This window comes from Octopus sinensis, linkage group LG12 (genome assembly GCF_006345805.1).
Source record: "Octopus sinensis linkage group LG12, ASM634580v1, whole genome shotgun sequence".
Classification (NCBI taxonomy): Eukaryota; Metazoa; Mollusca; class Cephalopoda; order Octopoda; family Octopodidae; genus Octopus; species Octopus sinensis.
Window position 1 is genome coordinate 57,759,393 of NC_043008.1, and position 10,380 is coordinate 57,769,772.

The window sequence follows — 10,380 nt, forward strand, 5'->3', positions numbered from 1 at the left end:
ATAAATTCATGTATTTATGGTTCATTATGTGTTTCACTGCTTGTAGGTTGTTTACATAAACATTGCTAGGGGATGGAAATGGTAGGGGTTGCAGGAATATTTTAATATGAAAGGTTAAATAATGTATGCATGTGTTCCCTAGCCAAATGAAAAAGAAAAATTCAAGAGTGAGCCATTAGAGAGAGAAGTCACTGATCCTAGTCTTAATCCTTTCAGTACTTCACATCTGAACTGAATAAACCTATCAATGAACTTTTGTTATATCAATTTTTCTGGCTGTATTTTCCCCACTAGTTTTCCTTTTCCAAACATAAACATCTACATGATTACTGAACCAGTATGATGTACATTACCTATAATACCATTATTCTTCATCCGTTCCCCAAACATTAAACCTGATCACAATATCATTTTAGTACAGATGCAATTCAATAAGCCATATCGTTCAATTTAAATCTAAGAAATTCCTAAATTGGTCTACCAGGATTAATGGCATTCAGAAGCAGTAAATAGTTAAGAGAACAATGTCACTCTCCAGAGACTGAATTAAGGATATCCATATAAGTGGAAGCTGGATAATGAAAACTAATTTTTTTTTTTGCACCTAAGTTCAGCTTCTGGTTGTGTAAAGGAGTTGCCTAAAATAAGTGTTATCTTAATTGTCTGTAAAGGTCAACAGACAATGATCTTGTGCTTTGGGAACAAAATATTTCACAAACTATTCTACTGTAACATTAGTTGTAATCCAAACCTCCTCATGATCCCAGCTGACAAAATGAGAAAGGCGTTGCCCATGCTTTTGGAAGCCCCGAGTTAACATTTTCTCTCTCTCTCTCTTTTTTTTTTTTATTTTGGCTCTAACAACAAGCAACTTACATTATGGATTTTTGCAACATTTGAGCGGTGTCCAGTAGTGGTACTGCATGTTCAGTTGTTGAAGTTCTCCAATACAAGACAATCTCATCAACACTGTAGATCTGCTGAGGACATAAATTTGTCATCGCAAATTAAAATTAACTTGTCAACAAACGCAACAGCTGCTTGTCTGCCGAAGTTTTTCACACACTACATAATTATTACTCTGTTATATTGTTGCTTGAAACGATAAAACCAACCTTCACAGTAATTCAACTAGTAATCTAGTCCTTGTTTCTTCACGAAATTTTTTTAGCTTGTTCTATCTCCAGCACATCGTCCAGTTCTATTTGTCGAAGTGCCACCATAGCATTCATTATTCACAAAACCTTCTCAGACATTGCTGCTGTATGTTTAATAAGTTCAGCTTTATCTGTAATGGATAATCTACAGAGTTTGCATTTTACCCCATGAAAAGGACTTCCTTTACACATTATAACAATAACTAGAGCTAAATGTGAGCATGCTATAATCTATAGCTGCTCATATCTACCGACCTCCAGCCATGGTTCCAGAAAAGCTAATAGGAATGGCTTACCAGTGTTTACAAATTTCATGACAAAAGCAGTTGTTGCAACCAACACAATCAAGACAGTGGTGGCAGGTTAACAAAAGGGATATCATATCCGGATTAGCAAAGGAAGTGATCCACTGATGGTTGTGTTTATAGTTGTCTAAATACTTAGTTGTGTACCTGTCCCTTTATGTCCTGTGACTTAGTGACTCAACACATTGATAAAATTAGTTGGAGACTGAAATTAGCACCAAGACCATCTTGATCAAGTAAAAACCTTGAATATGGTGCCATAGTATTGCCAGTCCTATCACTGAAAACAATATATATACACATATATAACTACATATTTACTCTTGCCAAGTTCTTTTAATTTTTTTTTTTTGTATGTACTAGACCCATCCCTCTCATATATATATATATGAACAAGAATGTGTGTGTGTCATAAAATAATTTGGAGGTTATTTTTATCAAAATCTTGAGAGATAGTTGTTTTAACTCTATTGAGGGTAGTTGATAAGGTAATAAATATAAGAGAACATACAGGGGGGGGGGTTGTGATTTTGTATTTCAGTGATATAAAATAAGACCGCCAAAAAAATTAACATTAAAAGGGTGAACTCCATCTCCACTATAATATTTATCTTAGAAAATATTGAGTCAAAGGCAGGGAGGTGGGGGGGAACCTCAGCAAATCACTAAAATTAGATATATTAAAATGAGACACTAGCTTACATACTCTCAGGTCAGCACTGCAGGGGAAAGATAATATTGTTTTTGGATTTTATTCATTTCTCAGGACAAACGCAGTGTTTATAATTATCAGGTTAATGAGCTGCTGTCAAAGTTGTATGAATTAGAAGTGTCACGTTTGTGTGTCAGGTGTTTCTTTGTAACGATTGCACAACACTTTTCTTTTTTATAGCTATTACAATGCAGTCATACGTAAGCAGTACGCTGTGCTGAAAAATCAAGGAAGTTGTACAAGTATACAACTCATCTCAGTATTTCAGAATATTTTATTTCTTGGACTTGTTTCCAGAACTCAATTACAAATTGGGCCTGGTATCAGTGATGTTGACCCAGGTTTTTCTGTAATTACATTAGATGACTGTAACCAGAGATCTGAGAATTGGACAACCATTAGTGGATTTCCAAAAATGGTGAGGAGGGCTTTAGCTTCTGCAAGTCACCAAACCTCATTAGGAAATTATAAAGCAATCTTTTTGCAGATGTCTAGTTCATGGTATTGTATTTCAATTAACAAAGAATGCTTTTTACTTTTCTACTGAGCATGGCAAAAGTGCTTTAAGTATCTTAGAGAATATGTCTCTTAGAAACATTATTATTTCATTCTGAATAGATGTTTGAGTAAATATAGAAAAATATTATCCCTCCCATGGATAATATCAGGTCTTGCATCAATCATGTTAGCAATTAGGGATAAGATCTTATCTTAAAGCCCTAATTCTTCAATAAAATTTCTGAACTGTCAGTGAATTTTCCCCGTTTAATCCTTTTGATATCAATCCACCTGAGATTGTGCCTGGTTCTATGACACAAACTTCCTGTTTTAAGTTATCTTAAAACCTTCCAACAAAAATTTATGTTTCAAACACCAGCTGAATATTGACAAAGTTATTTTACCAAATTATTCACAACTTTCAAAAGTAAGAGAAGCAAAGGCAGTGCATTTCAAAAGAAATAAGGTAACAAAAGGCTTAAAGAATATAAATTCATCCAAGGACAGATTTCATAACATCAATCTTGAAGTGTTTGGCCACCAGGTGTTTATGATGAAAAGGCTATCAACAGAAACTAGAAAACTGGGGTCGTTTTTCATTAGTGCAATTAATCTTGCATTTCTCTCACCATTGCAGATACTAAATCTATTGCAACACTTGACAAAAATCAATGGAACATCAGCATTTGTTCAGGCTCTCTCAAGGCCATTTTTAATGTCAACATAAGTTTAATATCATTACGTCGGATGACTCTTCTTTCGATTAGAGATGACAAACAAAAAATACAGCCAGCTATAACTTTCGTCTTGTATATCTGTAGATTAATCAAGAGTTTAACCCTTTAGTGTTCAGATTATTCTGTCAAATGTGATTTTTTAGTTTTAGAATGACATGGTAGGGCTGAGGTGAGAGGCGAGATCTGGTCAGTTTCAATATAAAACAGGTTAAATATTTTGGCAAGATATGGCTGGTTTGATTGCTAAAGGGTTAAGGTAATTCTTTAAATCATTTTGCCTGCAACATCAAGCATTTGTCTGGAGAAAGGGGCATGCCTCTTTTTAGCAAAACCTTAAAGTGATGTTTGTACAGTAAGCTGTCAACTTTGTTTTAGCAAATTCGCCATCAAGTTATGGGCATTGAGCACTTGTTAAATAACTCCTTGACAAAATTAGCTCCAGTCACTGTATCTGCTTCTATACTGAACACTATCAACAGTGTTCATTAGTTGCTTAGTGATAATTTTAACTTGTTTTATTTAAGTCTGATTTATATGGATAATAATACAAACACCAATTTGCTTCATAGTGGCATTCTAATGACAGACAGACACATGGCAGATAAGACACCATGTTTAAGAGGGAAAGGGAGGAGAGAGAGGTATGACCTCATCTAAGTTATTTCAGTATTTATCATATTTATGTGGGTCTAATATGCATTTGTAATATAATAAGCACCACTAATAATCAGTAATTAAATTCTAGAAAGAAATCTCTTGTGTGTAATAAACACAGGCTTCTTTAGTATTAGGGTGTTCAGAAAAAGTTCATTTACCCCAAGCAGAACAAACAGTGACCTTTGAACTTTTAACAAATGTAGGCTATAAAAGTGCACCTTAAAGTCCACCTTGTGAAAAATAATCAGTACTTTATTTTTTGTAGAAAATCTCTTGATAAGTCTACTTTTAAGTTTTTAATCAACTTTACTATTTAGTTTATAAAACAAGAACAGTATATTTAGCATTTAAACTGGCCATAACTGGCCCAAATATTCTAGCCTCTCACACCTACCCTACAATGTCATTCTAAAAAAAACAAAAACAAATACGTCATCAAAATCTCAACGCTACAAGATAATGCATCATTAATTTAAAACAGTGTGAATAAATAAGCATTACATTAGAGTAATCTGAATGCTAACGGGTCAATCATGCATTTTTTCTACTTTAAAAAGCACCCAAACATTTATTTTAAATAATCTTCAGATTTTTGTTTTGAACATTCAGAATCTTGATTTTTTTTTTTTTAAACTCAAAATCTTAATTTTAAACATTTAAAATTTTCTGGAAGGGAAAAAATATCTTAAACACAACACCCAGTAAGTTGTATTGAAACTTTTGGAAACAATACAAATTTCTGTGTAGATGAAACAAGCTGTTCCATTACTATCAGTATCAATTTTATTTTCTGTTTACATTGGTGTCTACAATTACGAGCAAAATTTAGTATTTATGTTATTTAATCAGACAACCTCCAAGCTGCATATGCTCAAACATATATATAATAAACATTTAATGTAGTATCATTATAATAGAAAAATAATTGATTTTAGCTCTTTGTTACACATCAGTTTATCTTGGACAATAGATGTAATTAACTTCCTGGTCTTGCCATTCTGAACATGACCATGAACTTAGGGACTGGAATAAATGGGTAGCAATGTACAATGTACCTCTAATAATTAGGACGGGGGTGGTGGTGTTGGAGAAGGCAACTATGATACCATTTGTTGAGGGAACTTTGGCTGCTATGAGTGATAACACCATTATCATCCTGTTTTGTATGTGCAGAGAACCACCTTATCTGACATGTCCTTTTCTAAGATGATGGGGTTGATTTGAGAAAGATTTGACCATTGTTTCTAGCAAGTTAAATGAGCATGTAGAGGTTCCCTCTCTAATTGTATATCTTCGACAAGCAAATACAAGTGTAAAAAATGAAAAGAGTGGAATTATTTTGGATAAAAAAAATAAGGGCCTCAAAATGCAAAACTATGTGACACATTTTGTGTTAAGATTATGATTTATGTGGTAGATTTAACAACAAAATATACAGGATTAAAGAATCTGTCCCCCACCCCATAACCAACTGCCAACACTATCAAAATTTTCAATGAAAACCCAGTCATTGGTATTCCTTGCTAACTTAAATTTTTTTTATCCCTCAGGCTTCCACCACTCCTTTAACACTTTAGCATTTAAACTGGGCATATCCAGCCAAAATATTCTGTTTTATGTTCAAACTGGACAGATGTGGCCTCTCACAACAACCCTACAATACCATTCTAAAAACAAACAATTGTATCACCAAAATTTCAAAGCTACAAGATAGAGCACTATATTCAAAACAATGTGAATAAATAAGCATTACATTTGAAAGACTAATGTGACTCCTAAAGAGTTAAGTCACACTTAGATTTAGCATAAAAATTAGGATTAAAATTCTTAAATTTCATTTTTACTAACCACAAGCATTACATCTTAATCCAACCTAGTAAATAAATACTATAAAGCCTAGATACTTTTTATTCTTTTTTTTTTAACCATTATGAATAAAAAATCTCAACCAAAACATTTCCATAAGCTGCACAAAAATATGATTCTGCCAGCTATATTCACCAATAATAAAGGCACAAGGCCTGAAATTTGGAGGGGGGCGGGGAGAGTAGTTGATTATATCGTCACCAGTGTCTCGCCGGTACTTAATTTATCGACCTCAAAAGGTTGAAAAGTAAATTCGACCTGAGCAGCATTTAAACTCAGAACATAATGGCAGACAAAATACCTATTTCTTTACTACCCACAAGGGGCTAAACACAGAGGAGACAAACAAGGACAGACAGATGGATTAAGTCGATTATATCGACCCCCAGTTGCGTAACTGGTACTTAATTTACCGACCCCGAAAGGATGAAAGGCAAAGTCGACCTCGGCGGAATTTGAACTCAGAACGTAACTGCAGACGAAATACCGCTCAGCATTTCGCCCAGCGTGCTAACGATTCTGCCAGCTAGCCACCTTATATTCACCTATAATAATAATAATAATAATAACAATAATAATCATTTTCTTTACTTGCATTCATATCAGAAAGCAAATTTTCTTACCAGCAGCTATTTATGAATTAAATTTACTTCATGCAAATCACAATGTCAGTAAGAATGGCTCATGAACTACTTGCATTCAAAGACATTCATGATTTTTTATTATCATTATTCTGAAGTTGAATGGAGACCACAAACTTTTTTCTCTGTTATGGAGGATCCCTGGAGGGCTTTAATCAATACCTGGCAGCAAAATATACTTTTGGCGCCTTCACCATAATTAGCAGGTATTATCAGGTCATAGGAAATGTTGCACTGCTTCACACTTGCACCCAGGAGTGTCTCCCCTACCCACTATTAACTCTTCTTGCTGTTATACCACTGTTACACATGATGGGAGTGGGGCACTAACTATTAGATATGCCAAGATTATGTGAAATAGCTACATGCAGTAACTTCAATAATCCCTGGCCATGTCTGAATGCTTGAGATAAACAATTCTCGCTTTGTAAATCCACCTTTGCTGCCCAGCTTTTTTTTTTTTTTTTTTTTTTGAGGCATACAACCTACAATCTATCATAGGAGAGACTACTTTCATTGTAAGAAAAACAAAAACAAAAAAAAAAACAAAAAAACTATTTGATAAGCTTTTCTAGGTGTGTCCAGAATATGCTAACAATATGGTTAGCAAGCAGTCTAAGAATTAAGAGTATGTGTTTCTAAAAATAATTTCTTGAGGATGGATTTTGCAATTTATTGAGATCAAGTTCCCCTTTTCACTAGTCTTATTCACAGAATACCTGACTGTGTGATCACAGATCAGACAAACATATCCAAGGATTTGCTGAGCCAATCAACTATCTCCCATTCAAAAGGAGCTGATTGATGCTAGTTGCCAAGAGTACCAAATTCTAACAATAAGGATATTCCACTCTAATAATAATTCTTTCTGCTATAAGCATAAAACCTGAAATTTTGTGGAGATAACATTGTCTGTAGTACTCAACTGGTACTTATTTTACCAATTCCCAAATACAAGTCAAAGTTGACCTTGGCAACATTTGCACTCAGAACATAAAGCTGGAAGAAATGCCATTAGAGATTTTGTTTCAAGTGGTAGGCACGTAAAAAGCACCATCCGATCGTGGCCGTTTGCCAGCCTTGTCTGGCACGTAAAAAGCACCCACTACACTCACGGAGTGGTTGGCGTTAGGAAGGGCATCCAGCTGTAGAAACACTGCCAGGTGCAGCCTTCTGGCTTCCCAGACCCCAGTTGAACCGTCCAACCCATGCCAGCATGGAAAGCGGACGTTAAACAATGATGATGATGATGAATAATTTCAAATTTTGATACAAGGTCAGCAATTTTGGGGGATGGGACAAGTCATAACATTGGCCCCCAGTGTTCTTTCATCGACCCAGAAAGGATGAAAGGCAAAGTCAACCTTGATAAAATTTGAACTTAGAATGTAAAGACAAATGAAATGCTGCTAAGCATTTTGCCTATCATGTTAACAATTCTGCCAGTTCACCACCTTAATAATAATAATAATAACTTTTCTTATATCCATTTATTTCAGAACTCAAATTCTCTTGCTAGCAGCTATTTACAAATTAAAGTTAAACCATAACGTTATTATCAAGATAAAAAATGTTTTCTATGTCTGCTTAGCACAGGTCAGGTTAGATTTTTGTTGTTGCTAGGTTTTCTTTTGTGTTGACCATTGTCATTCTTTTGTAGGCATTGAATAGCAAAATTTGAATAGAAAATAAAATTTCAAATGTTGAACCTTGGAACAAAATCTAAAACATGAATAAAACTCATTGACAAATTGAATTGTTAAGTCACAATCTGAACAACAGTGCAGAATTTAACAAAAAGATAGTGGGTTTTTCAAACATAGCATTATATAAAATATATATCTGTATATGTCTATCAAGCACAATTCTGATGACAATAATTCATCATACAGAAAATAAAATAGCTAGTTAAACTATACTGCTGAATTTTGCCATTCGTTTTACCTTAATTACATAATTATCAGATCACCTGATATGAAAAATGGATAACTAAATATTTCAGATTTATACTGGTTTGGAAAATGGATATAGATAGAATCTTGTTTTGAAACATTACATCATGGTAGGTACAGTTGTGATTTAAAAGATGTATAGTGACAATACTCACTTTTTGAATAGTATTCTACAGTATACCATGATACCATTATAAGAATATACCTCTATCTGAATTATTCTCAGGTAAACAAAAGCAAATATTCTATACCTTATTGTAATAAAATAGCTGATTTCAATGAAATGATTTAAAGAAGAAAACTGGTGTTTGAGTTTTTCCCAAGAACTGTATTAAGCTCCTGGGAAAAACTGAAACACCAACATTAAGTTCAGCTCTACCATCGGAGGGTTGAACCTAATGTCGATTATATAACTTAGATGAGTGTTAAGAATAAAGTGTTAAGAATACAGGAGTTAAGACAAATATAATTACAAGTGATAAAAGGTAAACAAAAGTATCAATAACCTTATTCTCATCAGGGGTCTTCGTATTTGAGGTTAATAAAAAAAAAGTCTTGATTACGTAATGTAATCTGGTTTCCTCGGTTTCAAATTAAAAAAAAAAAAATGTTAACCCCGTGACGCAAAATATATTTTAGCCTCTTCTTTTGTAGGTTCATCAATTATTATTTATGAAAGACTATTTACAAATAACTTGGACATAAATAATAGTTCATTAATTTTTACACCATTTGTTTGTTTTAATTTTTGGTTTTATATTTTATATAATTGACGCCATTCTCAAATGTGGCTGAAAATTCCTTTTTATCACACAGAAAATTGCTTCCATTCAAATTTACTGTTGCATCACTAAATTACACAGCTAAATAAATAATGAAAATCCGCTTTGCACAACTGTTTCTGAAAGGTCATCATCACCAACACAACTAGTCGGTTAAAAAACTGTAATATTTACAATGGAAACAAGTGAAAAAAAGAAACATTAAACAATGTGATATGAGAATGAAACTGGAATAGGAAGGAGTGATGCTTACATCAAGGCAACTGAAGAAATTACAATAATTATTAATAGCAGAGAGAAAAAACACGATTAAACTTGTATAGAGTTTATTCAAATCCTACATTAACTTCACTTTTTCCTTAACATATTAAAAGTGGAAGACATAACCAAGCAAAATATTTTTAACAACCACAACTGTTATTCTCATACAGCTAATCCTTTAAAATTTAGAAATTAACAGAAGTGCGGCGTCTTATATATATATATATATAGTGTATGTGAAGCAGTGATTAGGCATAAGCGAACTTTAGAGTAGTTACAATATGTTTGTCATATTTCAACTTAATACCGTAAACTGCAAGCGGTGAATTTGCCTTTAAAAGTTGAAATCTGTCACAAACATACCCTAAAGTTCGTATGTATTTATATATATATATAATGTGTGTGTGTGTGTGTGTGTATATCTTAGACTGAAACCCATTGGACATAATCGATTAAAGATCTAATGATAATGCGACAATATTGGAGATATAACATTTTGACCTTAAACACAATGGCATCGTGGAGATGGCAATGAAAATGTCTTGCAAAGTTTAAGGTACTAAGTTCAAGGTTATTCTGTCAGCCAACTTCGGCCTTTCACATAAACCCAAAGCGGACACGAGACGTTCTATTTCTTATATACAACAGACACTTAAAAAAAAGACCAATTGTTGAATGAGACAATATCCCCAAGTCATTATTATCAAACCAAGGAAGATTTACTTAAAATGTTTTGTTGCTTCGTCGACTGCTGCACAAAACGACAGCTTTAATACATTTTTTTTTAATACAGACATTAAGAGAAAAATAGC

At 33.4% G+C, this 10,380-nt stretch overlaps 1 protein-coding gene across 2 annotated transcripts in view; it reads right to left on the bottom strand.

Moving 5' to 3' along the window:
- The window catches only part of LOC115217836 (zinc finger RNA-binding protein), a 78,306-nt gene that overhangs the window by 60,752 nt on the left and 7,174 nt on the right, over positions 1–10,380 (bottom strand). The window lies entirely within an intron of this gene.